A 27,574-nucleotide genomic window follows, 5' to 3' on the forward strand; every position below is an offset into this window, starting at 1 on the left:
ATTTTTGAGATTGTGAGATTGTATTTTCCCTTCCTCTCCTCCATACAGACCCTTTCATATGCCCCCTCCCGACTGTTCTTCAAACTTACAGATTCTTTTCTCACTAACTGCTATTAAATGCACCTATGCATTTGTACATACATATATATTCCTAAATACAACGCATTCAGACCATACGGTTGTATGTATGTTTTCAGCACTGACCATTTGACACTGAACAACCACCTTGTGTGCTCATCCCTCTCCAGCTGCCTACCTTATTCAGTTGCCTGTGGCTCCCTGTGTAGGGCTGAGGACTCATGAGCTTTGCTCCAGCTAGTGTGCCATGTTCATTGGTGTCCTCCTTGTTCAGCTCACATTTGGGCAGTCATGTTTGTGAGACTTTATGGGTAGAGCATCTGATGTTAGCAGGGATACAATCTCCTGATCCTCTGACTCTTCAAATCTATCCTCCCCATCTTCTGCACTTTCCCCTTAGGTATGGAGTATCTAAAAATGTACTTTAAATATAAAGACATAGATAAACTTTTAAAAATGAAGTTAAAATGAAAACTATCATCTGAAGAAATCAAGACCAGCACTAGTAATATTTGTAAGGATGGTGAATTCAGTTAAATCTGGAAAGATGATTTTTCTTAAATAAAAAAAAAAAAAGGTAGGTGTGTACAAACTGATTATAATTGCTAAAGAGACTGGCACAGTTAGAACTATGGATGCATTTAAGGTTGGACTACATACATTTGCATTATAAGATGAGCATACATCTTTGAGAAATAACAGAATATCATTATTACAGGTATGAATCACCCCCCAAGACTTAAGTATTTTGTACACTTTTTCACTTGCTGGTAATACTCATTGAAAGAGGTGTTTGAACCCTTTGGACATGGTTCTAGCTTGCAAAGTTGGTATGGTTAGGCCACAGGAGCAGGGTCTGTGGATTGTAGCCTAGTCTCAGTTCTATCCAATGTCTATCCTGACCAGGGAGACAATGATCAGGCTATCTCATGGCACGACTACCTGGACGGTCTTCTTCTGACATACGTTCTTACCATTTGTCTTGATAAATGTCTATTGCTGTGATAGATCACCGGGACCAAAGCAACTTGAAGAGGAAAGAGTTTGTTTTTTTTCTTACAACTTTCAGGGCATTACCCCATCAGTGGGGGATGTCAAGGCCAAAAATATGGAAGCAAACACTGAAGCAGAAGCCATAAAGAGGAACATTTTACTCACTTGCTCCTCCTGACTAGTCAGTCTGTTGTTGTTGCTGCTCTTGTTGCTGCTGCCACCGTTGTTGTTTAAAATTTTTATTTTATTTAAAATAGAATTTTTCATACAATATATTATGATTATGGTTGGAGATTCTAGCCTCCAGCACCTCTCAGAACCTTCCCGCCTTTCCACACATCCAAAACCACACCCTTTCTTTCTTATCCTCAGTTAAAAAATAGGCAAATGATGTATCTGAAGGATATCATCCTTAGTGAGGTAACCCAATAACAAAAGAAGTCACTTGATATGCACTCACTGATAAGTGGATATTAGCCCAGAAACTTAGAATACCCAAGATACAATTTGTAAAACACAAGAAAATCAAGAAGAATGAAGACCAAAGTGTGGATACTTCATTCCTCCTTAGAATAGGGAACAAAACACTCATGGAAGGAGTTGCAAAGACAAAGTTTGGAGCTAAGATGAAAGGATGGACCATCGAGAGACTACCCCACCTGGGGATCCATCCCATAATCAGCCACCAAACCCAGATACTATTGCATGCCAACAAGATTTTGCTGAAAGGACCCTGATATAGCTGTCTATTGTGAGGCTATGCCAGTGCCTGGCAAATACAGAAGTGGATGTTCACAGCCATCTATAGGATGGAACACAGGACCCCAAATGGAGGAGCTAGAGAAAGTACCCAAGCAGCTGAAGGGGTCTGTAACCCTATAGGTGGAACAATATGAACTAACCAGTAACTCTAGAGCTCGTGTCTCTATCTGCATCTGTAGTAGAAGATGACCTAGTTGGCCATCATTGGGAAGAGATGTCCTTGGTCTTGCAAATTTTATATGCCCCCATACAGGGGAATGCCAGGGCCAAGAAGTGGGAGTGGGTAAGTAGGGGAGCAGGGTGGAGGAAGGGTATAGGGAACTTTCGGGATAGCATTTAAAATGCAAATAAAGAAAATATCTATTAAAAATAGGATCTAAAAAGTAATAAAAAATAAGACAGACTGAATAAAGCAAACAGAAAGGGATAAAATGCACAAGCAAGCAGAAAAATAAAAGAATTTTTAAAAAAACCTACATACAGACACAGAGACACACATGTTCACATACAGATATCCCACAAAAAACACAAAATTGGAAACGGTAATTTTATTAGGGTGCTCTAGAGTCACAGAACTTATGGAATGTCTCTATATCTTGAGAACTGATTAGTCCAACAAACCCAACAATGGGCAGATGTAAATGGAAAATTCAAGAATCTAGTAGTTTCTCAGTCCCACAAGGAAGTTTTAGGTGGCTTTCTGTATAATCTGGAATCCTGAAGAAGTAGGTTCCAACAGATGTGCTGGCAAGTAAGGGCAAGCAGGCAAAGAAGAGGGAGGCTTCCTTCTTCCATTGTCCTTATGTAGGACTTCCACAGAAGGTATGGCCCACATTCAAGGTATGTACCAGCACACCTAGATTTGAAACTTGCTCTGTTCTGGGCTGCCCCTGAATTTGGAGGTCTGCTTTCCTCAGTCTCCTCAGATTAAAGACGTCTAATACCTTGCCTGTGTCTAAGCTTTTCATGGCCACTATGCCTCAAGATCTGGATCAAAATCATATAGCACCCCATGACAAGATCTGGGTCAGAAGCCTGTGTCTTTCAGCCTCAAGATCTAGATCACAAGTGTGCCCTCCATTTCTGGATTGTAGTTCATTCCAAATGTAGTCAAACTGACAATGAGGAATAACCATCACCCATAAAATATCAGCTTTCTTATAAAGTTCAGGACTACCTGCCCAGGATTGGCCCCACCTATTCCACATCAATTATTAATCAAAAATGTCCCCAGCAGACTTGCCTACTGGAAAACTGATGGAGTCATTTTCTCAAATGTGGTTCCTCTGCCCAGATCATCCTAGCTTGTTTCCAGTTGACAGAAAACTAATCAGGACACCATGATAGACTTCACTCTCTCAGGGACTCAGGACATGGCTCAGTGGTTAAGAATGAATGCTGCTCTTGCAGAAGACTCAAGATTGGGTTCCAGTGCCCACATTTGGACTCCCAGCAAGCACAATGAACCCCAGCTCTAAAGATACCCAAAGCCTGTAACTTTCACAGGCAACAGAACTCCCATTTACATACCCACACCTACACAAATAGTTAAAAATAAAATAAATGCTAAAAATAAATAAAATAAATCTGTCAAGTTGGTCTTGAGGCATTTTATCACAACAATGGTAAAAGTAATTAATATGATATGTTTGTGTTTTTATTACTCTAATATTTATTAGTTCACAGCTGCTGTGGATTATAATTCAGAGATGGCATAGCTGGGTCCCTCACCCAAAGTTCCAGCATGCCGCAATCTAAGTGTCAGTGAGGGGGTATCCTTTCTAGAGCACAACCTTCCCTTCCAAGGTCACATGATTTTTCTTATATACTTGCTTAACAAGAGATGTAGGACATATATAGAAATAACTACCCTATGTTCAGACAAAATATTTCCTTATGTATTTAATATTTTGTGGTTTTAAAATAATCTAGCTGCTTGACAACTTTTTAAATGACAGAATTTAGCAAAAAAGACAATTTGGATTTTTCTACATGGCTACACACTCCACAAAACTATTTATTAAAACCATTGCTTTTACAAATAAACATAACTTCTATTTTAATGAATAAACTACATTTCCATGGTTATTTCTAAGTTTTCCAACTGTATTCTACTACCTATATATTGAAATATCCACACCACATTCTACTTCATGATTATGAACTTACTGCATGCTTTAATATGTAATATAAGAAACAACATTCCTGCCCTAAATAGACATGCACTCTCTCTCTCTCTCTCTCTCTCTCTCTCTCTCTCTCTCTCTCTCNCACACACACACACACACACACACACACACACACACATGTGCTAATATATAAACTAATTCAGCCAAAGGAGATGACAATTTACTAGGCAAAGTTGTTGTTTTCTTCAAGCATATGAGTTTCTTCAAGCAAGATGAGTTTCTAAATCTTCAAATTTTCTATGTGATTCAGAATTTTATTAAAATAGACCTCACTTTTTTTCATACTTGTTGCAAGATGATTTCCTTCTTATTTTTCTATCACACATAGTGTCATTTTTACCCACTAACATCTCCAAGAGGATGTACACACACACACACACACACACACACACACACACACACACACACAAGACCTCTATACCTATGGATTTTCTGCCCATTAATTCAACCAAACACAGATAAAAAAATTTAGAATAAAGAAATTTTACTCATACTGAACATATCTAGGTTTTTTGTTTTTCTTCTTTAGACAATATAATATAATTCCTACTCACAAACTTGCACATTTATCTAGTATTATAAATCATCCAGAGATGATTTTAAATATATGGGAGGATTACATAGGTCATATGCAAATACTACCCCTTTTATGTGAGACAAACCTCTCAGGTTTTGTTACCCACAGTGAGAAATATAAAGGAATCCTGAAGTTGGCGAGTTACTCCTACAGCTATGGAGAGAAGAGTATGTGTATGTGTGAGCAAGTGCTAACCAGTATATTACTTTAGTGTCATTTATCTTCTTGCCAAAAGAAAGTTGACCAACTGAGAAAAATATTTGCAACAATTAGAACTGAAAATTAATATATAGAAGTGCCAAACCTCCTTGGCTAGCCTAAGGTATTCAGATGTTGAATAAATTATGATACACAAGCTTTTAAAAGGCATTTCAAAGCTTAATCAACAGTCTACAAAATTCCCTCACAGCCAAATGTAAGTAAGAGAATGCTAAAAATTATGGGCTAAGACCTCTGAAACACAAACTGGAATTTGAACCCCAGTCTACAGAACAATTACTCAAGGAACTAGAGGTCTACTCCGGAATCTTGTTAAACCACGTATGCAGTGCACTGAGATAGGCTTTGCCCTCTGTGAACTGTTAAGGAATAATCATTTCCTTTGTCCAGCAGGAAAATTGCAAGCAAACCTCTCTGCTGCTGCTGCTCATCCATATACAGAGACCTTGTTTTAAACAGGCAAAAGATGACCTTTGTAGGTGATCTTATTTTCATATGGAATAGGTTTTGGAAACTAGATTTCTGATAACTCTAGTTCTATATACTTCATAACAGAACTTCATATTCGTTTCTAAGTTCTGGCTCAACTCACTGCTGCTTAGAAGTAGAAATTTCAAAGCCTCCAACAAAATTTGAGCCTAAATATACCTAAATTAAATACAAAATTAAATATGTATATCCAATGTTCTTTTAAACATAGATAGATAGATAGATAGATAGATAGATAGATAGATAGATAGATAGATAGATAGATAGATAGATAGAAAGAGTGATTATTTGCATGTGGGCACATGCATTCAGTGCCCACAGATGCCAGAAGAGAATATTCCTATTCTCTGGAACAAAAGTTACAGATAGTTGTGAGCTGCCATGTGCTATGAACTGAACCCAAGTCCTCTGGGGAAAAAAAAAAGTAATCTTAACCACTAAGACTTCTCTCCATGCCCAATTTTATACATTTTTAAAGGATAGGTTTGATAATGGCTTTTTGATATAGCATTAAATTGAAAGCATTTTTTTTATTTTGATGTTAAAACAGCTCACAAGTGAGTCTAACTTGGAATATAGGTATTAAGAATGAAGGGGAGAACACAAATTGATTATGTACTTGCGGTATGAAATACTAGGTTTTCTATCTCCTGTTAAAACAAATTGGTATTTTTGAGAAACAAATTATTTTGGTCTTAATGTTCTGCTTCTTTGACAACACCTTTCTCTTAACTTTTTTCTTTGTTTGAGTTGTAATCATAGTTCTTGATCAAATACTGTAATTAATATTGTCAGCTTTTTACCTTTTTTAAATTCTTGTTCAAACCTGACAATGTTTTGACTTTTATTACTCTTTTCAGAACATTATCTTATATTTTAGTTGATTTCCACAATTTAATATTATAATTATTACCATGTAATGTTTAATATAACTTTCTTCCATTTATTTTCATTATCTCCAGAGTTAAATGCTTAGGTGACTAATTTTCATTCTTTCTTTTTTTATTATAAAAAATGTAGTGTGCATTTTCATTAAAATATATTTTAGTACACTCTCAAATTTGATTTCTAATATTTTTATCATCAATATCTAGCATAATATATTTTCCAGTATCTAATGGTGTTATAAACTAGTAACCACTTTTGTTTCTAACCCTTGAAACATATTTTTATTTTCATTACTCTGATAATTTTTTATTTATTAATCATTTCATACATTTATATCACAAATGACATCCCAGTTCCTGGTTACACCTCCACAACCCTGTCACCTCACATCTTCCCTCTCCTCCCTCCACTTTGCCTCTATGACAGTGCTCCCCCACCCACCAGCTTAGGGGGATACTGGTGTGCTGGTGCATCAAACCTCCACAGGACAAAAGGCCTCCTCTCTCACTGATGTCAGACAAGGCCATCCTCTGCTTCATATGTATCTGGTTACTCTGGTAATTTTACATACATGTATTATAGCCTAAAGAACACAGAACAGTATTAGTTCATTAAGTCGATCTTTATTGGAGATTATGAAGTTATTTATTTCTGTAGTTATAAAGCCAAGCCATAAAAGCCCATCCTGATTATAGAAAAATTCAAGAAATATGCATTTATTCATTTACAACTTAGTGTCAAAGACTATTTGGTCAGCATACTGTTTCACAATCACCTCTTTACCTATTCTACTATTTTATGACACTATAACTAATAGTTAGAAAAATAGATAGATAGATAGGTAGATAGATAGATAGATAGATAGATAGATAGATAGATAGATAGATAGATAGACAGACAGATAGGGAAAAAGAGAAAAGAGACTATATTCCATTCCAAATCCACTCCCTCATTCAAAGCTTTGCCCCCTCTTACCAGATCTTAACTTCCAAGTTGTTCATTCCTAGCAGTTTTAGAACTGCACTTCCTGGGTTGGTTTTTCTCTTATTTTAGCTCTTTGAAATATTCTTACTTTTATAGTTTTGTACAGTATTTATGAATATTTCCTAATTGGAAATATTTTCAGGTTGGCTATTATCACATTCCTAGAAACTTAACAAAAATGTCAAACATGACTTTCAATTCCAAAAGAATCTGCAGTAAAAACATTTGCCTTGAATGTGGTGGAAGCAAGGCGAATGTGTCTAGTGTTTGTTGAAGTCACAAGGTTTGTGGTTCTGGATCCCTTCAGGAGTACATGCTTCAGTGAAGGGAACCTTCAAAAACCAAGCGTGCTAGTCATATATAAATCTCAGTGATAATTATATGCATGCCAAGGCCATGGTCTTTGTGCAGAAGGCATCATCCTAGCAAAGCACACTCTTGCATTTCTAATTCATTCTGTCACTTATGAGGCTACTCATCACCCCCTTTAAATAATGCAGTCCAGAGACTGCCCCAACTGAGGTCCATCCCATATACAGACACCAAACCCAGATACTATTGCAAATGATGCCAAGAAGTGCTTGCTGACAGGAGCCTGATATAGCTGTCTCCTGAGTGGCTCTGCCAGAGTCTGACCAATAGAGATGCAGATGCTCGCAGCCAACCATTGGACTGAGCTCCGGGTCCCCAGTGGAGGAGTTAGGAAAAGGACTGAAGGAGCTAGAGGGGTTTGCATTCCATAGGAAGAACAACAATATGAACCAACCAGACCCCCACCCAACCCTCAATGTTCCCAGGAACTAAACTACCAACCAAAGAGTACACATGGAGGGACCCATGGCTCCAGCCACATATGTGACAGAGGATGGTCTTGTTGGACATCAATGAGAGGAGAAGCCCTGGGTCCTGTGAAGGCTCAATGCCCCCGTGTAAGGGAATGCCAGGGCATGGTGGTGGGGGGGAGTACCCTCATAGAAGCAGGGAAAGGAGGGATGGAATGGGATTTTCTAGGGGAAAACCAGAAAAGGGGATAATATTTGAAATGTAAATAAAATATATAAAAATAAATTTTCAAAAGAACTCACAGGGGAACACAGAGTGGGACATGTAACTATACATCATCATAATGACACTGTCCTAAAATCCTGTCAGGTTCTTAGTATATGTATTCAGTATTAATTAAAATAGACACTAATAATACTTCTACTCACAGAATACATACACCCAATTATAGTTCTGTAAATACCTTGTGTTATAAATTGCATCCTTTGTATGCATGTTTTCATTATTGCAGGGTGTGTTTTCCTTGCAACCGTGAAAATTGATGCAAATGCTCATTAACTGGGACACTTATTTCTATAATCTGGCATAACTTGCAACATTAATTAAGGCAGTACATATTTCTGATATACATGCCCTTTCCAACAATTACTAAATGAGACAGCAAAGGAGTCCATGTTTGTTTGGTGCAATAAAACTTGCTATACTCTGTTGCTTTTTAGGTGATGACATGGTCTCACAGATGTGAGTCATTCTGCTTAATAAAGGGACATACAATGCCATCTATTAGCATATCAACAATTCAAAAAATTTCTAGATAATAGAAGCTTTGTTTTACAATGCATTGACTACAAACCTCCTCTAACTTGATGACTAAGCATAATTTAATCTGGGGTGAAATTTTCTTTAACCCACTTAGTGTGATTGTTTAACATTCTTAAAATAAATAGCAGTTATGATTACAGGGCACTTTGCTTGGTTCTTATGTGGTATTATATATGATTCAATGCATATATATTATGCAAAATGAACATTAATTTACTATTAAAATTCAAAACAAATCTGAATTCAGAAACACATTTAGACTAAAATTATTATATAATGGATCAATGGGCAAAAATAAGCTCAACTATTATCAGAAATACTTCAAGGGCTGATTAAAATTATCTATGAATACGAGAACTTTTAACTTTAATATTATATTCATGAAGAACAATCATACTCTCTACAAAGTTTAATAATATACATTAGTATTATTATTTCATGCATTTTTTCAGATTGAAGTACAAATAAGTATGGCATGTCTAGGTACTAAAGGATGATTGAAAAACCGGAAAAGTAACATCAGTGGAATTATATAAATGCTTGACATTTTTACATTTAACCCAAGGTTTCGCAGCTGCAGCAGCAGCACTGACATTTAGCAGCAGGCAACTCTGCAGTAGAGGTTATTCTGTTCTGTGTTGGAAACTGAGAGGCATTCCTTAAGTCCTCCTACTAGATTCCAACAGCATACATCCCTCATATCATCCCTCAAGTCCCTCCCTCACCTCCCTCACCTCCCTTGGTTGTAAAAATAAAACTTTCTCCTGGCCTGTTAAATATCCTTTACAAGGCAACTCGGTTGAGAAACAGTATCAATCCAATTCTCTCTTTGTATGTCAGTAGAGTTTATGAAAAAAAAAATTCGTATATACACTACATCTCATCACAACAACTCTTTGAGGTAATACAAACATTTACAAAGAAGAAACCAAGGCCCCAAGAAGATTGCCCAAATCACATAAGTAGCCATCTAGGACTCAGCAGTCCAGTCTGAGGTCTGCCTTTTACATTGTTTCTCAGAGAACTGAGCCTAAAAGAATGATATACATCATCTCTATCTAAATCATTCTCATCTATGCAGGCACATATAACACACAGTGCAGACAGCTGCTTACGAAAACCCTTCACCTCTAGCTGTAAGCCATAAATTGATGATGGGCAATGCCAGAAGAGGCCAGGTGTTTCCCTATGTCTTGATTCTTCGTAGATAAGAAAACACAGCACCAGGAAAAGAGCTCTTAATACAGTCATCACTCTGCAGGCTCTTACTAATAACCCCTAATTATAAAGTCATTTTAAATGGCTCTAAATCTATGTTTTAATATGGAATATTACAATGAAGTGTACTAAGAATGATCAGGGCAAATTAGCATTCAATTCAGGAAATTAGTTCCCAACGGCTCGAGCTATATAAAATTCAGCTCAGAAAGCAGGTAGCATCGCTTGCTTTAAATACATAATAGGAACGCATTTTCAATTGCAGGCTTATCTCTAAGGCTTTAAATCCTCGAGGAGTCTATTTGACACCAAGCCAGATAAGGAGCAGTGGTTACTGAAGCGGACACACAGTGGGCCCCAGCTCTTCTCCAAATCACTATCAGAGAGTCCAACAACACCAGAGAAGTCACCACATTATTGATGCAATTTCATTTTCAAATGTCACACTTGTGTCAAATTGCTTATTCCCAAGAGGCTTTGCAATTCACAGTTTAAAGGCGTAATTTCCTTATCCATCAGACTGAAAGGATTAAGCAGTGTTTTGTATTATGGTTGTATTATACATCGTTTTCCTAAAACACATACATAAATACATACACCTAGCATTCTGGAAGGGTCATCAAAAGTAAAGCACTTTGTTTAAAAATAAAAACTCGGTTGACTGGATTCCTGTGTGTGAGATATGGATATTTAACTGCGAAGTTTACGCTTTGCAGATTTAAAATAGAATAAGCATAATATCAACATGCAAGTACATTGCTTATAACTATTTTGTCAGTCACCCTGTAATCTGGCATTTTCCTATATTCAGTTTAAAAGTAAATCAGAAATACCAAAGAGGGTGAGGGGGGAATTCAAAACAGAAGGATGTCTGTTTCTTAAGAGAGATTGTGCCTGGCTTTTGAGGGTGGGGCATTTTTAGTTCATTGCTCATTTCTACTCATGTCTGACACAGACACAGACAGAAACTTGAAGCTTAAAAATTATTTTTATATATTTATACAAACATAGTAACATGTTTAATGAAATTGATTTTAAAGAGCTCTAGCTTTGGGAGATTTTAATTTTTCTTAATGCAAATTTTACTTAATCATATAGAAGACACATTTTGTTGCAATGCAGAAAAAAAAGAAACTCAGCAAATATGTTTGCTTTCAAGTATAATGCACATTGTAATTACTAAATGACTAATTTCTTACAAGGGAATATATCTTTTTACCAGCTTGTCAACTTCTCTTATAAAATTCTCAATTTATAACCCTAAAAGATTTAACTCACCCAATACATAGCTGTTGAAGCAATTTTGTCAAAACCATTAGAATATTTTGTAGTTAAAAGGTTTACCCAACTCTGTACTCCATCCATGTGGAACTGAAGGAGCACAGAAGAACTCAGTGTTCAAAAAGGATTCATGCATTTAGACTCAGCCCAAGTCCCAGAAGCTCACTTTGAGCAACAATATACTAATCGTAAGTGTCCCCTCTGTCAATTCCCACAGGAACTCCCTGGAAAAAGCTACCCATACCAGTCAGGGAACTAAGTAGACAATCTTAACTCTCCCTTCCCCTTCAATTCCAGTCCCCAAGTCTTATCCCCAACTTTGTAGTGGAATATCATCTCCAGCCTTCCCAGGGGATCATGCAGATTTTCTAACTGACTTCCTCTCATCTATCCCTTTGTCTTGGCCACTAACTCCCACAGATACTCCCAGGGAACCCACTGGCCATACCAACCAGAGAATAAGATAGGCAATTTTTCCTTTCCCTCTTCTCCAATTCTAAATCATGTTCTTAACCTCAGCTTTCTTGCAGACCACCTACTGTGACCTCTCCTTCTCTCCACCCTGATTCCCAGGAGTCTGTGCAGATTCCAGTAGCACACCCAGCTTTTCTCCATCCTGTGGTTCTGTCAGCTACCCCGTTCTAGCCGTTCCTTAATGTCAGCTCCTAGGCTCTTGCAAAACCTTTTACTTAGGTCACCAGTGGCCAGCCACATCTGGCATGATCTCAGAAGCATTCCCTACCAGGCAAAGCACTGCCATCCCACTCTCTTAAGAACCAGAGAGAGCAGCATAGAGGGATGGAACACCTACCTAACAAAGAAAGACCAGATTATCAGCACCTAGAATTACAATCAACCAAAACCCAGATACTCACATAAAAGTACAGTGACAGCCAGGACAATATATTTCACAGAAACCCAGCAACTCTACTACAGTAGGCCCTGAGAATTGCAATGTGGCTAAAACACACACACACACACACACACAAAGACTTCAAAATACTATCATGCATATTCTAAGGACCTTAAAGAATATACAAATAAATTCATTAATGAAATCTATGAAAATAGAATAAACCAAGAGTGAAATGGAAAAAAAAAATTATTCAGGACATGAAAGTAGAAATGGACTTAATAAAGAAGACCCAAACTGAGGGAAACTAGAAATGAAAAATTTAGGAAGTCAAATAGGAACCTCAGAGGCAAGTCTCATCAACAGAATGTGAGATGGAGGAAAGAATGTTAGGCATTGAAAACAAGATAGAAGAAATAGGTACCTCCCAAAGAAATTGTCAAAGCTAAAACAAAACAAAACAAAATCCATGCACAAAATATCCAGGAAATCTGGGACACTATAAAAGAACCAAATCTAAGAATAATAGGAATAAAGGAAGGAGAAGAAACCCAGTTCAAAAACACAGAAAATATTTTCAACAAAATCATAAAAGAAAATTTCCCAAACTTAAGAAGGTGGTACATATCAAGGTACAAAAAGCATATACAAAACCAAATAGACTGTACCAGAAAAGAAATTCCTCATGACACACAATAACCAAAACCTAATATACAGAGCAATGAAATAATATTAAAAGCTACACAGGGAACATATAAATTCAGAACTATTAGAATAACACCTGACTTTTTAGTGGAGATCCTAAAATCCTGAGGGCTTTAACGTATGCTCTACACACTCTAAGCGAATGCAGATACCAGCCCAGACTACTATACCCAATTTCAATAACCATATATGGAGAAAGCATTTCATTATAAAACCAAATTTCAGCAGTATCTATTTACAAACCCAGCTCTACAAATGGTCCTAAAAGAAAAACTTAGACCTGAAGACGTTAACTATGCCCAAGAAAATACAAGAAGTAAATAATATTAGATCCATGAATTAAAAGATGAGGGTAAAGGACCTCACACTACAATAACAAAATAACAGGAATCAACAAACACTGCACATTGATAACTCTCAACATCAATGGTCTCAATGCCTCAATAAAAAGACAGAATAAGAAAATGGATGGGAAAACAGGATCCATCCTTTTGCTGCAGCCAAGAAACACACCTTAACATCAAGGATAGATATCACATCAGGGTAAAGGATGCAAAAGATATTCCAAGTAAACGAACACAAAACACAAATCAGTGTAGCTATTTAGTATTTAATAAAATAGATCTCAAACCAAACCTAATCGAAAAGAATACTCATCAAAGGAAAATATCATCAAGAAGATATTGTAATTCAAAACAGTGAATTTTACAAAACTCAAGGTTACCCAAATTCACAGAAGAAACATGATTACAGATAAAATCACATATTGATCCTCATACTCTTAAGAGCTGGTGCCTTCAATATCCCCATTTTGTCATCAAACAGGTCATCTAGACAAAAACTAAACAAGGAAATGCTGGAGCTAACAGACATCATAAAACAAATTGCTCTAGCAGATATTTACAGAGTGTTTCACCCAAACACAAAAGAATATAACTTTATCTCATCTGCTCATGGAATTTCCTCCAAAACTGACCACATACTACAATTCAGAGAACTCTCAACAGACACAAGAAAATCAAAATAATACCCTGGATCCTATCTGACAACTAGATGGGGATACTCAAAAACCTCCCTGGGAAGGAAAAATAGAATCCTTTGTGTAAAGGACTAGAAATGGGTGGAGACAGGAATGGGAAGGTTCAGATGTGGGTGGAGGTGGAGGGAGAAAGTGGGGTGAGACAGCTGAAATTGGAGCACAATACCTATTACGCTGTGCAAAACTCATCTCCAAATGGTACAAAGACCTCAACATAATACCAGATACACTGAATCATATAGAAGGGGGAAATGAAGAATACACTTGAGCTCATTGGAACAGAAAAAGATGTTCTGAACAGAATATCATTAGCACATATACTAAGATCAACAACTTAAAAAATGGGACCTCGTGAATCTGAACAGCTTCCGCATAACAAAGGACACTATCATTCAGATAAAATGGCAGCCTACACGTTGGTAAAAAGATTTTTATCAACTACACATCTGATATAAGGCTAATATCTTAAATATATAAAGAACACAAAAAATTAGATATCAAGAAAGCAAATAACCAGATTAAAAACTGGGTTTTATCTGTAACAGAGAATTCTCAAAAGAAGAAAGTCAAATGACTGAGAAACACTTAAAGAAATGTTAAATACCTTTCATGATCAGGGAAATAAAAATCAGATCTACTTTGAGATTTCATCTTACATCAGTCAGAATGGCCAAGATCCATAAGCAAGTTACAGCTCATGCTGGTGAATGTGGAGTAATGAAAACAGTTGTCCATTAATGGTGGGAGTGCAAGCTTGTACAGCAACTATGAGAATCAGTGTGGAAGTTCCTCAGGAACATGAGAATCTATCGACCTCAAGAGCCAGCTAAGGCATTTAGCCAAAGGATGCATCCTGCTAGACAGATACTAGTATTGTGTTCATTGCTGCTCTATTTGTAATAGCCAGAAATTGAAAACAGCATAGGCTTAGATGGCTATCAACAGATGAATGGATTAGAAGGAATTACATTTACACAATGGTATATTACTCTGTAGTTTAAACAAGTTTAAATTAACTTATGGAATTCACAGGGAACTTGATAGAACTAGAAGAAATCATCTTGAATGACATAACACAGTCCCAGAAAGACAGTTATGAGGATGTTAGCTGTTAAGTCTTTGATAAGCAATCAACAATCCATATAAGCACAGATGTTATGTGTAGAGCAAGAGACTTGTTGGAATGATTGGATTTCCCTAGGAAGGGTAATTAGAATGGATAATTATGATGGACAAGGGGATTTGTGGTTACTAATAAATATATGATTGTACTGAAAAGACACTCTATCAGATGGAATCCATCGACTACTGCTCAGGTGGCCAAGAATCTGAGATCAGATATGCTAGGAACCTAGAGAAAAACCAAATACTGTGAAAGGAAAGTAGCCATAAAATGACTTCTAATGACATTCTGCTCTAGTCATAGATCAGTGTCCTGCTCATCCATCACTGGATAAGCTTCCTCCGGCAGTAGGTGAGAGTAAGGACAGAGAACCACAGCTGTTCGATATGCAGAGACTGAGAGACCCTGGAATACTCCATCTTAAATAGGATGTCTCTATCAAATCCCTCCCAGAAGGATCAGGAAACCCTGAAGAAGGTGTGTGTGTGTGTGTATGTGTGTGTGTGTGTATTTTAATCCTGTCCAGGTACACTGGCACACAGCTGTGATAACAGCTCAGCCTGGGCAGCCTAGAGATACTGTCATAGCATAAAAATAATTTTAAGACCTGGAAATGCAGTTCTAATAAGGTACTTATCTAAAAAACAGACCCTATGTTCAATTCTAAACCAAAACCACACATACACAAAACTCCATAATCTTTACAATAAGAGAAATATTTGTTGATAATTTAAATGAAAATATGAGTATAGATACCTATAAATCAAAAATCTTATATACAATAACTTCATAATGACATTGTTTATATTTAATAAACAGTTTTATATTTTAAATTAAACTATGATAGTTTTATGATATTTGGATCACAACTATTATTTCCCTCTATTTACATTACTTCCAGTACAGAGATATTTATAAAAATATGTAACATCTTTCGATTTCTGCTCCATGTAACACAGTTGCTCATTAATCTCAAGTAACCCGTGCCATCAAAAGTAAACTTTTCACTTTTAACTACAGGAATCTACAGTATTTCTATCTACAATAAAAATAAACTTTAATGCTCATTCTCTCCTCAGCTCCACTAGTCATGCTAGGGATCAAGGCCAGGGTCTTCTACATGCTAGGTAAATATTCTCTCACTGAGCAATACCCTGAACAATACCTTTTAGATGTGTTTTTACTCACTTGGCAAGTTAAATCTGTCATTTTCAACACCATTCTCTATTCTGTCCAGAAATATACAGCTTTAATTGTACACCCACAAAACATATGGAAAGGTGAAATTCTGAAAAAGATAACAAATTAGCTGGAGAGTTAGCTCAGTGGTTACCAATATTTGTTGCTCCTACAGAGGACCAGAATTTGGTAGCTCACAATTACCTATACACCATCCCCCAGGGGGTTCAAATGACCATCTGGTCTTTATACATGCAAAAATACACACACAGAAATTTCACATAAAAATAACTCTTAAGAAAATAATGTTATGCCTCTGTACACAAATCCCACCAGTAGAGAGCTGGTCTCCCAGGAAAGCTCTCACTCCTAAGCTCAGAAGATCACCACTTTCACTCCAATAACTGTCCAAAGTGGGACCCACCAGGAGGGCACAGGGCACAGAATCAGCAGATCAGCTGGGGACAAGATCATTCCAGTCTCCATCTGCACCAGGGAGTACAGGCTGTTCCACAGCCCTCCATACACAAATCCTGCCCAGGAGAGAGCTGGTTTCCTCAGGAGTGCTGACTGACACACCTAAGATCACAAGTGCACAGGCAAACAGAAGGGACAAGCTCCAGTCAGAGACAGACTAACTAACACCAGAGATAACCAGATGATGGGAGACAAGCTCAAGAACCTAACCAATAGGAACCAAGGCTACTTGGCATCATCAGAACCCAGTTCTCCCACCAGAGAAAGTCCTGGATATTCCAACATACTGGAAAAGCAAGATTTGAATTTAAAGTCACATCTCACAATGATGATAGAGGACATTAAGAAGGACATAAATAAGTCTATTAAAGAAATGCAGGAGAACACAGGTAAGGAGGGAGAAGCCCTTAAAGAGAAAAAAAAAAGCCCTTAAAGAAGTACAGGAAACCACAACCAAACAAGAATTGAAAAAAAAATACTAAGGATCTAAAAATGGAAATATAAACAATAAAGAAATCACAAAATCTGGAGATAAAAAACCTAGGAAAGAGATTAGGAGTCATAGATGCAAGTATCACCAACAGAATACAAGAGATAGAAGAGAGAATCTCAGGTGCAGAAGATACCATAGAAACCATTGACACAACAGTCAAAGAAAATGCAAAATAAAAAAAGCTCCTAACCCAACACATCCAAGCAGTCTAGGAAACAAGAAGACCAAACCTAAAGATAATAGATATAGAAGAGAGTAAAAAGTCACAGAGAAAAGGGTCAGTAAATATCTTCAACAAAATTATAGAAGAAAACTCCCCTACACTAAAGAAAGAGATGCCCATGAACATACAAGAAGCCTACAGAACTTCAAATAGACTAGAACAGAAAAGAAATTCCTCTTGTCACATAATAATCAAAACACCAAATGTACAACAAAAAGAAAGACTATTAATAGCAGTAAGGGATAAAGGTCAAGTAGCATATAAGGGCAGACCTATCAGAATTACACCAGACTTCTCACCAGAAACAGTAAAAGCCAGAAGATCCTAGGCAGATATACAGAGCCTAAGGAAACACAAATGCCAGCCCAAGCTACTATACCCAGCAAAACTTCCAATTACCATAGAGGAAGAAAACAAAATATTCTATGTCAAAAACAAATTTATACAATACCTTTCCACCAATCCAGTTCTACAAAGGATAATAAAGGGAAAACCCCAACACAAGGAAAGAAACTACACCATATAGAAAGCAAAAAAAAAAAAAAAAAAAAAAAAAATTTAACAAACCAAAAAGATGATAGCCACATAAACATAATTCCTCCCCTAACAACAAAAATAAAATAACAGGAAGCAAAAATTACTTTCCCTTAATTTCTCTTAACATTAATGGACTCAATTCCCCAATAAAAAGACATAGACTAACAGACTGGATATGATAAACAGAACTCACCTCAGTATCAAAGGCAGACACTACCTCAGAGTAAAGGGCTAGAAAGCAATTTTCCAAGCAAATGCTCCCAAAAAACAATCTGGAGTAGCCATCCTACTATCAAATAATATCGACTTTCAACCAAAAGTTATCAAAAAAGATAAGGAAGTACATGCCATACTCATCAAAGAAAAAAAATCTACCAGGAAGAACTCTCAATTCTGAACATCTATGCTCCGAATACAAGTGGACCCATATTCATAAAAGAAACTTTACTAAAGCTCAAAGCACACATTGCACCTCAAACAATAATAGGGTTGAGACTTCAACACCATACTCTCATCTATGAACAGATCGTGGAAACAGAAACTAAACAGAGACACAGTGAAACTAACAGAAGCTATTAACCAAATGGATTTAACAGATATCTTTAGAACATTTCATTTAAAAAAAGAAGAAGAAGACTATACCTTCTTCTCAGCACCTCATAGTACCGTCTCCAGAATTTACCATATAATCGGTCACAAAACAGGCCTCAGCAGATACAAGAAGATTGAAATAATCCCATGCATCCTATCAGATCACCATGGAATAAGGCTAGTCTTCAATAATAACAAAAAGAACAGAAAACCCACATGTACATGGATGCTGAATAATGCTCTACTCAATGATAACATAAAGAGAGAAATTAAACACTTTTTAGAATTCAGTGAAAATGAAAGCACAGCAGGGTGTGGTGGCGCACTCCTTTAATCCCAGCACTCAGGAGGCAGAGTCAGGTGGATTTCTGAGTTTGAGGCCAGCCTGGTCTACAAAGTGAGTTCCAGGACAGCCAGGGCTACACAGAGAAACCCTGTCTCAAAACACACACAAAACAAACAAACAAACAACCCCCCCCCAAAAAAAAACAAAAACAAAAACAAAAGAAAAACAAAAAATTGCAAAGCTTCTGTAAGGCAAAGGACCTATCAATAGGACAAATCAGCAACCAAAAGACTGGAAAAAGATCTATACCAACCCCACATCAGATAGAGAGCTAATATCCAATATATACAAAGAACTCAAGAAGTTAGACTCCAGAGAATCAAATAACCCTATTAAAAATGGGGTAAAGAGCTAAACAAAGAATTCTCAACTGAGGAAACTTGAATGGCCCAGAAGCATCTAAAGAAATGTTCGACCTTCTTAGTCATTAGAGAAATTCAAATCAAAACAAACTTGAGAGTCCACCTCACACCAGTCAGAATAGCTGTGATCAAAAACTCATTTGACAGCAGATGCTGGCAAGGATGTGGAGAAAGAGGAACATGCCTTCATTGCTGGTGGGATTGCAAGCTGGTACAACCACTCTGAAAATCAGTTTGGAGGTTTGTTTCTGCTCAGCTTCATCCTCACGCAGGCCATACAGACAGGTCATGTGACTCTTCAAAAGGAGTTGACATTCCAGTAATGTGAAATGCCTAAATTTATAAGGAGGGGGGAACGCCTATTGAATAAAAAATTCTATTACAGTTGTAAAGTCATTAAACCACAGGTTGATATTCTCTGGACTCTGTAGCAAAAAGCCATTATGGTTTGCCTCCTTGAAACTGTAAGAACCTCTGAGTAAATACGACTATATGGAAAGATTTAGCAACTATTATAACTACCCTGTGTCGAGTATTCAAATTATTTTCTACCAGAGGCAGATCAAATTCTAATGATGCCTGTAATTCCTAGCTTTAAGTAACATTTTCAATAATGTCTTTCCTATATACCAAAAGATACACACCCCAATGCAGTAGAATTTAACAGTGGGATTCATTCTGTCACTTTATACACTAAAATCAGTTTTAATGCAATAACTCTCATGTAATTGATAAGAATTGGTGGGAGGAATAGAAAGATCTATAAAATTTGATATTTCAAATAAATGTTTTCTGGAAGCTAGTAGAATTATTTTTAAAAATGTCAGTTCTCAAATATAAAAATCTATAACTCTCTATTATAATAAATTTATGTAAGCTTAATTTTTCTAATTTTCCATCATTGTCTGCATACTACTCATCATCTCAGGGATGATTTTTTGTAATAAATTGCATTGATATCCTCTAATGTACCTGTCTCCTCATTGTATTCTCAAGAATTATGCCTCCATGCATCTCCTTCACATGACACTCACAATCAGCCTATCTCCATGAACCCTGCACATGGCTTCTAGTCCAGAGGCTTTTGATTCCAGCCACTTCCTCTCCTAGAAGAGAGGAAGGAGGAAGATGAGGGTGCTGGGGCTAAGAGAACAGGGAAGGACTACACTATGAAGTGAAAAGCACCCAAGCACAGACTTACAATCCTGCTCTGCTGTTCACAGCAGCAGGTGTATCTGGAGGGCTCCCAGAAGACCAGTCCAACATCCTTGGAAGGACAGTTGTTATCTGCATTTTATAAATGAGGAAACAGAACAACATGGCATTTGTTAATTGCACAGGATCACAGAGCCAATAGATGACAACCCCGGAGTTCAAATCCCACCAGTATGGCTTTTCGTTTATGTTTAATTAGTATATCATTAGCTGCAATTGAGCAAATCAAACTTTCTTATCTGTTCTTAATTTGTTTCTTTCAATATTTTAATTTGGTTTATACATCTAATACATTTGATTTGTAAGCATTCTACCTATTGAATATGTTCTTAATCACTTTGTCATTATAAATCTAATAAATTGAATACTAGATTTTCATTTAGTTGCTACATTTATTTAAATATTACATTTTAAATAGCAGTGATTATTCTCATCTAAGCATAAAGAAACCATTCATGTCATGTGTTTTGTTCCATTTCTTATTTTTAGAAGATCATGTCATCTGATTGTGGGAGTTCAAGGAAGTTGCAAATTATTGTGCTATGTAGGCTAAGACTTTTGAATCAATACTCAGTCAATATTCAGAGAACTGTAAGTAGAAGGGTGCAAAGACACCAGGCAATAAAACTGCTCATCATCATTTCCAGCAGATCAGTAGCCACTACCCCACTGCCAATACCTTCAGATAAACAGCAAACCAACAAGAATGAGAGATTGAGTACTGAGCCAAAGAAACCTGGGAAACCAGAAGGCCATAATCCATCATAACTGAACAATATTCTCCCCCTCACCCCTACCAGCGTCACTGAAAAAGAAAAGAGGAAACTATCTAATAGACATGGGATGAGAGAAAAAGTTTTGTTTCTTTTTTTTATTAGGTATTTATTTCATTTACATTTCCAATGCTATCCCAAAAGTCCCCCACACGCTCCCCCACCCACTCCCCCAACCACCCACTCCCACTTCTTGGCCCTGGCGTTCCCCTGTACTGAGGCATATAAAGTTTGCACAACCAATGGGCCTCTCTTTCCACTGATAGCCAACTAGGTCATCTTCTGATACATATGCAGCTAGAGACACGAGCTCCGGGGGGTACTGGTTAGTTCATATTGTTTTTCCACCTATAGGGTTGCAGATCCCTTTAGCTCCTTGGGTACTTTCTCTAGCTCCTCCATTGGGGGCCCTGTGATCCATCCAATAGATGACTGTGAACATCCACTCCTGTGTTTGTTAGGCCCTGGCATAGTCTCACAAGAGACAGTTATATCTGGGTTCTTTCAGCAAAATCTTGCTAGTGTATGCAAAAGGGTAAGGAATTTAGCTCTATCTGCTGAGAAGAATGAACTCTAGCAGAAATTGCCAAAATGAAACTGGGCAGCTCACTGTAGACCTGTCATAATTCATCCTTCATGATCCAACATCTTCTCTACTGAGAATTAGAAGAAGCTCTCTCTGTGTTTGGTCAGGAGGAGAGAGCTGTTAATCACTGGAGATGGCTGTGGAACACCCTCTAGAAAAGGCCTCATTGAGTTCTCAGGGAAGCCACCTGCTTGGAAAACTCTGGACAGATGCAAGAAAGCTTATTACAACTAATCACATTTTCTCAGCCTCTGATCATGGATCCCATGGGTCAACAAGAAGACAGAGGGAATTCTAGGGAAGCTAGTTATAAAATAAATAGAGATTTCACATGTAATTCAAGCAGCCACTCAGAATTACATGACTTGACTCCTCTTGGTGTAAGGATGCCATGTGTGAGAAGATACTGGCATAGAGAAGTGCTAGGGCCAAGTAAACTGTATCATCACAGTAGATTATGAGAAGTTGTTATTCCTGGACAGGAAGCTCATCATAAATAGTAGGCCATGTTAATGAGATAGTATTTCATGGGGTACTGGGAAACACTTAGGGAAATGAAAGAGCCACCACAACCAAGAGAGACGAGGACCAAAACAGTGTTGAGACAAGACAGGGAAAGGAGGCACTGTGAGGAAAAGTGAGGATATAGTCAGGAGCAATGGCACAGCAATGGCAGGAAGAATTCAAACAAACTTTCCCTGATGTAAGAGAGAATGAAATATGGACAGCCCTGGATGCAACCTCAGAACTGGCCTCAACAATTGGAAGCTTTAGGTAAGTTGCTCTAAGGAGAGGGATCTAATGAAGAAACATTGTAGATGTGCCCTGAACTCAACTGTCTCAACCATGTGAATCCTGGAGCTAAGTTTACTCCAAACAAATGTCAATCAATACTAACAAAGTTTCAGTGTCTAGTTTCACATATCTCTTTAAAGACACAGAGACAGACAGACAGACAGACAGACAGACCTACACCTTTTTTGGACTGGCCAAAATTATACCTTGGGAAGATGTTAAGGATGCCTCCCAATAGATGGGTCTTCCCTAAAACTGATCCAGGGAGCAAGCTTGGTGGTAGAAGGCAAGAGTGGAGTGGTGACTCCTTCAACATCAAGGTCTGTATGGTGTACTGATTGGTTAATCTGTGTGGTGCATTCCTAGAGAATCATGTGATTGCTGAGAGCCTGGAGAACCATAGCAAAATGGATTAAGTTAGAACCCTTTTAATATCATTCTTATTTGGGTTGCTTGTTTGTAGCCACTATGTATTAATTGCTTTTTCGTCCTTATGTCTCTCAATCCCAGAGATGTTGCTACATACACTGCAAAGTTAAAACATCCCACAATGCCCAAGCCCCCAGCTCCTGCATTCATTCCCAGGTAGAACTCAGACAAGCAAGCACAATTGAAAGCATGCATACAATCCTGTAGGAGTCCATATTTTACACATTTGTGTTCTATTGAAGAGATTTCACCTTTGAGACTTCAATTTGCTGTATTTTTTAAAAACATTTTTCTGTAAGTTTACCTTCATCTCTTTTGCAGGAAAGGATAACCAAAGAATGATGATTTCATGTCTAAGATGTTGCTATTCACAGCATTTCATGGTAGGCATAGGCCAGTCTTTGGTACAGGGATCCTGTGTTCTGAGAGCTCACAGCAGTTTTTTTACTGCCTGTCTTGAGTGGTTTCTCTGTGCGTTTCTTATTACTGCACTGTGTTTGATTTGTCCCTGTTGCCTTAAATGTGGAAACTTTCTGAGAAGTAATGCCGTATCAGCATATTAAAATGCATTTTAAACTTAAAAGAATCCAGTAATCACTATTATTGCTTAGTCGTACAGATTTAAGACTGGATAAGGTGTGTTTGGGAAAGTAGTTTCCAACATGCTTTTACTTAATCCTTTTTCTTGCAGTTGCTACATTAATAAAACCTACATTTATAAGAAGAGATTGGTTTGACTCCCTTATGCATAGGATTAAACAGTTACATCCATATACAATTCTTTTGAACTACATTCTATTTTTATTTTCTAATTTATATGGGCAGGAATTTCACTACTGTGGAAGCTGCTTCTGACTTCCTCATATTTGTTCTCTTTTTGTAGTCTTGTTTTCAAGGGATTTTGCCCTCAGCTCTGTCCACCATGATACTGACTTTTTTTCGCCAACCTTTCACTTTTCATCCATTATAAATTTAGGGAGTAGGCAGAGGGGTTTTTGTATGACATCATGACTCAAGAACCTTAAGTTATCCCCAGATCACACTCATTCTTCTCTTGGCGATGCCCAGGGAAGGTGTTTTTATAGAACAACAAGTAGGAATGGAGTCATACTTTTTTTTATCAATTTCATGCAAAGACTTCTCAGGCAAGTATCTGGGTCTTAGAAATGATAAGTACATGAACTGGGTACAGGGTCACCACACATCAAACATCCCCTCTCCTTCCTTCCTTCCTTCCTTCCTTCCTTCCTTCCTTCCTTCCTTCCTTCCTTCCTCCCTCCCTNTCCCTCCCTCCCTCCCTCCCTCCTTCCTTCCTTCCTTCCTTCCTTCCTTCCTTCCTTCCTTTCTGTTTCATTTTTTTTTCTTTCCATCCCAAATCCTGTCCCCTCTCTCAGTCAGCCTCTCACATTTCTTTTAGACAAGACAAAATTTGGGTCAAAAGTTTTGTAGGTGGACTGGTGCCCTTATTCCTCCACTGGGGCTACTCCCTAGCTATAGGAGATAGCCTCTTCAGGATCCATGTCTCCAATGTTAGACACCTTAGTTAATGTCACCCACATTGACTCCTGGGAGCATACTCTATCCCAGGTCTCTGGGATATCCTAGAGATTCCTCCCACCCCCAACTTCTAACCCAGCAGCTGAAGATTTCCATTTTTTTTCTTCTGGCCCTCTGAGAATCTCTCCTTTCTCTCCCCACACCTACTCCTCCCCCCATCACCCCCCACACACCCAGTTCCCTCTGCCTCCTATGACTATTTTATTCTCACTTCTAAGTTTGACCATCCTCACTGGGAACTTCCTTCTTGTTTAACTTCTTTGGGTCTGTGGGGTATATCATACTTATCATAAACTTTATGGCTAATATCCACTTATCAGTGGGTATATAACATGAATGTCCTTTTGTGTCTGGGTTACCTCACACAGGATTATATTCTCTAGTTTCATCCATATGCCTACAAAATTTATGATGTTTTTATTTTTAGTAGCTGAATAGTGTTCCATTGTGTAAATGAACCACATTCTCTGTACCCATTCTGTGGTTGAGGAACACCTGAGAGCGACAGTACATGCTGGTGAGGATGTGGAAAGGGGTAACACTCCTTTTTTGCTTGTGAAATTGCACATTTGTACAACCACTCAAGAAATCAATCTGGCTGTTTCTCAGAAAATTGGAAATAGTTCTACTTGAAGACCCAGCTATACCACTCCTGGACATGTACCCAAAAGATGTTCTACCATACCACAAGGACACATGCCCCACTATGTTCATAGCAGCCTTATTCATAATAGACAGAAACATCCTCACTTCTTGAAAGTGGGACTGAGTCAGCAGATTGACTAATGACAACTTCAAACAGTGATTCACTCTTTAAATGAGCAACAGACTTGCCTTTGAGTTCTTCTTTTAAGGAGTTTCTACCTTTCTGAAACTCAAATTCACTTGTTTATTAAAAGGAACTCAATTTTACCTCCCCCACACCAAAGCTATTGTGTTGATAAAAATAAGATCATGGACTCACAATAGATAAGCCATGTTCCCTGAGAGACAGTGTTTGCTTCACTCAGAGACTGTGACTCATCTCTTCAACTTCAACACATCATTCCCTTTACTATGTTATAAAACCTGAAGTATAGACTCACCGTGGATTAGCTTATCCCATTTGTAACTCTAAGCAATTGAACTTGCCTGTGAATTGTCATGAATCTCTAGCTTTTCTACCCCCAATGGCGACTGTGCCATGATCACAGAGAAACTCAAATCAGTTACTCACTGGCTCCTTAGTCTAGTTTTTAAATAAATAACATGATGCCATCTAGCCTCCAAGACAACTGATACGAGCTGTTCTTATCAGAATCTGAAGCATAATAGCCTGTAGCTACACTGTGTCTTTAATAGATGAGTGACTGCTACCGCAAATCTCTGCTAAATGTGCTTTCATTTTGACTAACTACAGCACACTGAACAAAATGGTTTCATAATAATTCTTCCACTGTAAAGTGTAGACTTTTACATAAACAGCATTTTTCTAATGTTCTTTCCTGAAGTTAGACAAACGCTGCATTTATATCCATAGCTTTGTGCTTCAAAGGTTTAAAGAAAGAAATTATATCAGCCTAAAAGGAGGCTTTTGTGTAACAAAATCATTGGAAATAAAGACTGTGTTGCTCAGATCTTTAAGATACACACACACACACACACACACACACACCATTTTACTTCTGTGTCTCACCAGAGGAATATTTATTTACCACAGAGCAGGACAGATTTCTCACAGCTGACAGCACAGTCTCCCACAATCATCCGCTCCAATGGCTTTACTTCTTCATCGTTTTCTTCAAAAAGGAACAAAACTTACAACGTTGCCTTCATCTTTTAAAATGAAAGCCAAATGATTCCAGAAGGCAAAAACACCAATAAAAATATAAAGAAAGTATTCTATTTTTATTTGGAGGGAACTCACATATCCTCAGCCTCTCTCCTTCACATAGTGGTGGACAATTACTCCTTAAGTGTAGTTTCCATAGGAGAAGTTGTAGGCCTATACTTCTGGCTGCCTCACTTTGGTATTAGAAATGTTGAAAATAAGTGCAGGAAAGAAAGGATAAAGCAAGCTCACAATTAGTTACTGGAGGCCGTGTTTCCATGGCAACATGATAAGCATAAAATAGTCTTTCAAACTCTTCCAGTGCTATGTGTCAGAGGAAAATCTGCACTCTTTCATCCTTCCCAGGAAGGAGGAAGCCTTGCTTCCATCAAAAGAAGCATCTGTTCCTTTCCTCACCAAGTGACTTGATCTGTTGGGGTAAATGCACACCAACAGTATGAAGACATGACTGACACAGGCACGATGGGGCGGGACAGGGTAGGCGAATCACCCATTAATCTCAGACTAAGTCGACTGCCTCAGCCAGACGTCCCTTCCTATCTCCGTAAGATGCACACTCGTTTTGTGGTGCATTAGCAATCACTAACTCTAGTGCTTCAGGGACCTTCACGGAACACAGAATGCAAAAAGCTGGAAACTTGTATATGAAACCATCTTAGGCCTGATGTGAAAGCACAGTTCAAGAAATGAAAGAATGCAAGTGTTGCCTTATTGCTGGAATGTGCATGTGATCCACTAATTTAAAAACCCTTGCAAGCCAAACTTACATGTTAAAAAATAGCACACACCCTAGAAAATTCTATAGTTGCTTAATATAAGCATATATCCTTATATCATTTCTATTATATTATAATTTTATTATTATATTATATTATAATAAATATAGTTAATATAAAATAAAAAGCTATATAATAAAGATTGTAAATATGACTCAAATTATAAATTATTATGAATTTGGCCTAGAGTTAATAATCATCCAATTTTTTGAGAAATAACCATCTCAGTCAATCTTGAAAAGTTATTTAAAAGGATTGCTACTATATCTCTATAGAAAAGTAACTCTTTGAAACCACAGATAGTGTCTTAGTCAGGGTTTCTATTCCTGCACAAACATCATGACCAAGAAGCAAGTTGGGGAGGAAAGGGTTTATTCGGCTTACACTTCCATGCTGCTGTT

At 37.5% G+C, this 27,574-nt stretch overlaps 1 pseudogene; it reads right to left on the reverse strand.

Moving 5' to 3' along the window:
• The window catches only part of LOC110306538, a 148,554-nt pseudogene that overhangs the window by 17,026 nt on the left and 103,954 nt on the right, over positions 1-27,574 (reverse strand).

Source organism: Mus caroli, chromosome 12, assembly GCF_900094665.2.
Source record: "Mus caroli chromosome 12, CAROLI_EIJ_v1.1, whole genome shotgun sequence".
In the NCBI taxonomy this organism is placed as follows: Eukaryota; Metazoa; Chordata; class Mammalia; order Rodentia; family Muridae; genus Mus; species Mus caroli.